This window comes from Lucilia cuprina, chromosome 5 (assembly GCF_022045245.1).
Source record: "Lucilia cuprina isolate Lc7/37 chromosome 5, ASM2204524v1, whole genome shotgun sequence".
NCBI lineage: Eukaryota > Metazoa > Arthropoda > Insecta > Diptera > Calliphoridae > Lucilia > Lucilia cuprina.
Genome location: NC_060953.1, coordinates 5,449,698 through 5,456,594, shown reverse-complemented (window position 1 = coordinate 5,456,594; position 6,897 = coordinate 5,449,698). Strand labels below are relative to the sequence as shown.

General features: G+C 31.4%; 1 protein-coding gene across 2 annotated transcripts in view; it reads right to left on the bottom strand.

The window, feature by feature from the left end:
• Positions 1–2,294, bottom strand: part of LOC111686474 (galactosylgalactosylxylosylprotein 3-beta-glucuronosyltransferase P) — a 51,228-nt gene extending 48,934 nt beyond the window's left edge. Inside the window, exon 1 of one of the 2 annotated variants that reach the window (XM_046952287.1) lies at positions 2,137–2,294. The gene's annotated coding sequence lies outside the window, so the exon portion shown is untranslated. The remainder of the gene's footprint in view (positions 1–2,136) is intronic. The other variant, XM_023448828.2, reaches the window with a different exon arrangement.
• Positions 2,295–6,897: the final 4,603 nt, after the last annotated feature.

Genomic DNA, 6,897 nt, shown 5'->3' with positions numbered 1-6,897 from the left:
AGTCTATAGTCTAGTCTATAGTCTAGTCTATAGTCTAGTCCATAGTCTAGTCTATAGACTAGTCTATAGTCTAGTCTATAGTCTAGTCTATAGTCTAGTCTATAGCCTAGTCTATAGTCTTGTCTAAAGTCTAGTCTAAAGTCTAGTCTATAGTCTAGTTTATAGTCTAGTCTATAGTCTAGTCTATAGTCTAGTCTATAGTCTAGTATATGGTCTAGTCTATAGTCTAATCTATAGTCTAGTCTATAGGCTAGCATATAGTCTATTCTATAGTCTATTCTATAGTCTATTCTATAGTCTATTCTATAGTCTAGTCTGTGGTCTATTCTTTAGTTTAGTCTTTAGCCTAGTCTATAGTCTAGTCCATAGTTTAGTCTTATATTCTAGACTATAATCTATATTCTGGTCTGGATTTTGACTTGGTCTTGTCTGATTTTTGTCACTTTTTGTAACTCTATTTGTTTTCATTACCACCCACTTTTAGATAAATTTCAAAGCAAATCCCGCAAGTACAGCACTTTCGCTTTTTAACAGCAAAAATGTTCACAATTTTTATTTGTAATTTTTTTTTTTCAAAATATTCAATTCAATATTTTTTATTCATGGTCCACTGATAGACGACAAAGACACTTGGAATGTACGCAGCAACAGCAGTGGCTCTAGCAAAACCAACTACATTCATTCGGTTGTGCACATAAAACAAAAGGGTTCCAGCAGCAACAACAACTGACTCTATCTCTAACTCATGAGTCATTCAAATCTGTTGTTAATGCTTGTTTTTTTTTTTTTTTTTGTCAGTTGGCTTTACTTTTGTGTATAGTGGACTGACTGGTGGTCTTTTTTGGTGTTGGAACATTGTTTTATATTGAACAAGTGAGGTGCAGGAGTGTCTAAATATTGTGAAAAGTGGGGATTTTACAGACCAATGAATGCGTTACAAAGTACTGATGAGATTTGGTTCTTATTGTTTTTCTTATTTTTTGTTTTCTACATTTTCTAGGTAAGAGATTTAAAAGCTCTTTTAGCATAGACTTTTTTTCATGTGACCAAAAAAATCTGTTGTTTTATGTTCTTTGGTTAAAACAATAGCTCAAGAACAATAGAGCTTAGGGGACAAGCTATTCTAAATACCGTTTAGGAAAAGGTGTGAGTACAATAGATTTTAAAAGTAAAAAAGAGAAATGTTCGAAACTGTACAATAAAAGGGAAAGTATTTACAATTTGTTGAAAGGTCTTTAAAGAAGGATTTTAGGGTTATTTTTAAAGAGCAATAGTGATAAGTGAGTCCATTTTAAAGGGATCTAATAATGAGCCAAAGTAGAGAGTCAAAACAACAGCATTTCGAAAACTTTATTCAAAGTTATACAATTAAGTACTTAAGCAAAAATGTAAAATTTTCAAAACCCTAGAATTTCGGAATGTTAGCCCGATTTGTTTGAAAATTACTATAATGACAGATAAAGAGTTAAGCTTTTAAAAGATACTTGGCTGAAAAGAAAACTTCCACTGTAGCTTAAGTTACAGTGAAGCAAAGTTTGACATCAAAGCTAAAAGAGGAAAATTTAAAAAAAAAATTATTCAAAAGGCGATATCTACAAAATTAATGGACTTATTGGATTAAAATTCAGTTTAAGCTTTCACAATAAACTTAAAAGAGAAGAGTAGCTAGAGGATAAGTTGTCATAAAGCAAAGTAAAGCTTTAAAGCAAGAATTTCCAAAACAAGAACATTTCTCTTAGAGACCTAAAACTTTGAAACTACTGGTCCGATTGGTTTAAAAATTTGGATAATCACAAACAAAGTGTTAAGCTTTCAAAATAACTTTAATTAATAACATAAATTTAATTGTCAATTAAGTTATAAAAAGACAAAGTTGAGTACCTCTGGTTTACATTTTTTTCAATTATTGTTTTTTTTAATTAAAACATTTAATACTTTTTTATTAAAAATTTTATAACAAAATTGTCCATTAAGCCTACAAACTTGCATTTACAAAAAAAAAAATTGCAATTCAGATTTTTTTTGCGTCCAGCGAACTGTCTGCTTTTTTTATTGAATTCTTTGCTTAGGCCAAAGGTATAAAATGACACTTACAACAAAAAAATTTTTGTTTATAACAAAAAATTGTTAACTCACCTTAAATTAATTTCTCCTTACACATCGATTTAAAGCACAATATATAAACTTTTTAACTTTTAACAAATTTTCTTTAGTTTAGGCATTTTTTTATAAATAAAAATTATTAACATTGTATTTTTTTAAACAAATTTGTTTGTTTTTATTATTATGTTGTAATTATTTAGTTAATTTTACAATTTTTTTTTTAAAAATTTTCTTAAAACACTATAAATTTTAATGAAATGTTTAGAATTATTAATACTTAAAAAAAAACACTTGCCTAAAACAACAACAATATTCATGTAAACAAAACAACAAATCAATTAACACACTCTTTTTAATTGTAACAAACCACAACAATAATTACAAAGAGAAAGAGAGAGTTTAAACAAAAAAACCCGTTAGTTTGTAAGGGGAGTTTTTTTTTCTTTTTTTGAGTTGCCAAAGTGACAAAGTGCTTAACAAGGGCGTTTAATAACAACAAATGTTGTTGTTATTCTTGCTGTTTATTTTACGAGTATTTTGACAACAAGAAAAGGAACCGAAAAACAGCAAAACAAAACATGTAAACATTTACATACTCAAACAAACACATGTTTATGAACAGTTTAGAGGAGCGAGAGAGCTGGTACAAGATGCTTACAAGGCAGGAGCAGGGCTGCCAGATCAATTTTCTACTAACTAACTAGATTAAAACTAGAACAGAACTAGAACAGAACTAAAACAGGACTAGAACAGAACTAAAACAGAACTAGAATAGAACACAACTAGGACAGAGCTAATACAGAATTAGAATAGAAATGCAACATATTTAAAACAGAACTAGAACAGAAATGAACCGAACTAAAATAGAACTTGAACATAACTTGAACAGAACTAGAACAAAACTACAACAGAACCAGAACAGAAGTAGAAGACAACTAGAACAGAGCTAGAACAAAACAGAACCAGAACAGAACTAGAACAGAACTAGAACAGATCTTGAACAGAACTAGAAAAGAACTAGAACAAAACTAGAACAGAACTAGAACAGAACTAGAACAGAACTAGAACAGAACTAGAACAGAACTAGAACAGAACTAGAACAGAACTAGAACAGAACTAGAACAGAACTAGAACAGAACTAGAACAGAACTAGAACAGAACTAGAACAGAACTAGAACAGAACTAGAACAGAACTAGAACAGAACTAGAACAGAACTAGATCAGAACTAGAACAGAACTAAAACAGAACTAGAACCTAACTAGAACAGAACTAGAACAGAACTAGAACAGAACTAGAGCAGAACTAGAACAGAACTAGAACAGAACTAGAACAGAACTAAAACAGAACTAAAACAGAACTAGAACAGAACTAGAACAGAACTAGAACAGAACTAGAACAGAACTAGAACAGAACTAGAACAGAACTAGAACAGAACTAGAACAGAACTAGAACAGAACTAGAACAGAACTAGAACAGAACTAGAACAGAACTGGAACAGAACTAGAACAAAACTAGAACAGAACTAGAACAGAACTAAAACAGATCTAGAACAGAACTAGAATAGAACAAAAACAGAGCTAGAACTAGAACATAACTAGAACAAAACTAGAACAGAACTAGAACAGAAATAGAACAGTACTAGAACAAAACTAGAACAGAACTAGAACTAGAAGAATTAGAACAGAACTGGAACTTAAACAGAACTAGAACAGAATTAGAACAGAACTAGAACAGAACTCGAACAGAACTAGAACAGAACTAGAACAGAACTAGAATAGAACTAGAATAGAACTAGAATAGAACTAGAATAGAACTAGAATAGAACTAAAACAGAACTAAAATAGAACTAGAACATAACTAAAACAGAACAAGAACAAAACTATAACAGAACCAGGACAGAACTAGAATAGAACTAGAACAGAACAGAACTAGAACTAGAACTAGAACAGAACTAGAACTAGAACAGAACTAGAACAGAACTAGAACAGAACTAGAACAGAACTAGAACAGAACTAGAACAGAACTAGAACAGAACTAGAACAGAACTAGAACAGAACTAGAACAGAACTAGAACAGAACTAGAACAGAACTAGAACAGAACTAGAACAGACCTAGAACGGAAATGAGCTAGAACTGAACTAGAACATAACTAAAACATATCTAGAACTAGATTTCGAGATTTTGATACTTTTCCAAAAAGTTTCAAAATAATATTAAATGACGTCTAATCTGGCAGCTATCAGCAGGTGTGTGTGGGTTTTTTAAGGGAAATTTAAAAGAGAGTAAAAAATAATAAAAAAAAAAATATTAAGGATTGTCGGTGAAAAACAAAAAACGAAGAATTTTATTACAAAAATAAGCAATTTAAGTGTTTTAGTAATATTTAAGCCTAAATTAAAATTTTTGTTTTGTGGCAGGATTTTTTTTAATATCTCACAATTGTAGTTTCCTGTTTATTTTTTTCCTGTTTTAAACATTTTCTTTAGATTAGCAGGAGAGTTATAACAACAACAAAAACAAATAAAACAAAAAATTCACTCTCTTCCTGGTTTTTATTTTGCACTCACTTTTTTATAAAAAAAATTTAGCAATATTTTAACTTTAATTAAGCAAATTTTAGAAATTTTTTTATTAATTTTTTTTTTTTTATAAATTTTCAAAAATTTTCTTCCTTTTTCAGAAAATCTTTCTTAGATGTTTTCTCATAATCGTAAACACAATTTTTTATACAAAAAGTTAAAAATTTTTCTATATGTTTCCACTTTCTGTCTTGATATTTTGTTTATCCGTAGAGAAAATTTTTTTGTAAACCGAAAGAACGAATCCCATACATATGTATGCCCACAACGGTTGATAAGTAACGACTAAAAAACTTTAGAGTGGAACACATTGAAATATTTGATGGATTATACTTTTTTTCTGATTGAGCAACAAAACCCTCCACACACACACACGCACACATAAACCTACTCATATGTACAAACATGTTAAAAACGAAACACTCGTCCATGTAAAGAAAAACAAATTGAAATGAAATTGTTTTTTTTTTTATTTTATCAAATGCCGCTGTTTCATTTCTCTTAGTGTTTCACTACACCAACCACAATAGTTGACAGATAACAGTTAAATTTTGTTTACATGTTTCTCAAATGTTGCTGAGAAATGTTGCTAACGGTATAAAAAGCTGTAATGTTATTTTAGCGGTTTTTATTTGAGGAAAAAGTGTTAAGTTATCAGCGAAAAATTTCCTTTAAAGAGCAAAACTGCACAAAGTGCAATGAACGGATTCAAACTACAACAGATATAAGTACTTTATACTTTGCCATAGGAAAAAAATATGGGAAAAAAAGAGGATGTTTTCGGAGGGATCTAAAGGCAACAAAAGCCTCTTAACGTGTAAAGTCGGTGTGGCTAGAACTGGAGTCGATGGCGAAAAAATTCCGACGATAAATCACCCCAAAATACTTGGTGTCACATTCGATAGCCTCCTTATGTCCTCCGCGCATAACACTGCAATCTGCAACAAGATGCGAAGTAGAAACAAGGTACTCAAGTCTCTAGACGGCAGCACTTGGGCAATGAGTAAAGAAACTGGCCAATCGTTTGGTAGGTAGTTACCAAACGATTGGCCAGTGTCAGTGGTAAACTACGCAGCGTCAGTGTGGATACCCAGAGTTAGCGATAAACAATGGAAGAAGCTCCAATACTGTCAAAACGCAGCTCTTAGAACGGTAACAGGCAGCACTCAAATGACGTCTGATAAACACCTACATGACGAAACGAAGATGCTTTCATTAATGGCACACAACATCTAAGTATGACATCTAAGAACACCTGGATGATGAGAGCTCATACAGGACAGATTTGAATACTATCCACCATGAGGCCATCAATTCTCACCAGTATAATACTGGGAGGTTGTCCCTCACCCGTTGAAAACGAGGAAGGAAATCTATTATGTCGTACTAGAGTGGTATTGGCACAGCATAGATTGGGATGGTGTGCCCGTTTAAACTCATACTGGTCGAGAATAAACGACACCATTTAAGATCTCTGCCCTGCGTGTGGCACAGATCCACACAATGTTCAACACAGCAGGGCAAATCCAACACAGTTGGAACCTGAATCCCTTTGGACCCAGCCGTTAGATGCGGCTCGTCTACTGGGTTTTGATCTAACTGATTTGGATAACCAGAGCGAAGAAGAAGAGTAGGGAATAACAATACTATGTAGAGAACAGTGTATATGTAAGAGCCTAAGAGCCAGTCTGTAGACGTGTGTGGGTAATAAGGTTATAGAGTTGTCCAAATATGATCAATTTGTAGACAATACTATGTAGAGAACTATGTATTAAAGAGCCTAAAGATCAGTGTGTAAAAGATAATTTTTAAGTTTAGTTAGTTAGTTACTTAGCTAGTTAGTAAGTTAGTTAGTTAATTAGTTAGTTAGTAAGGTAGTTAGCTAGTTAGTTGGTTAGTTAGTTAGTTATTTAGTTAGTTAGTTAGTTAGTTAGTTAGTTAGTTAGTTAGTTAGTTAGTTAGTTAGTTAGTTAGTTAGTTAGTTAGTTAGTTAGTTAATTAGTTAGTTAGTTAGTTAGTTAGTTAGTTAGTTAGTTAGTTAGTTAGTTAGTTAGTTAGTTAATTAGTTAGTTAGTTAGTTAGTTTGTTATTTAGTTAGTTAGTTATTTAGTTAGTTATTTAGTTGGTTAGTTAGTTAGTTAGTTAGTTAGTTAGTTAATTAGTTAGTTAGTTAGTTAGTTAGTTAGTTAGTTAGTTAGTTAGTTAGTTAGCTAG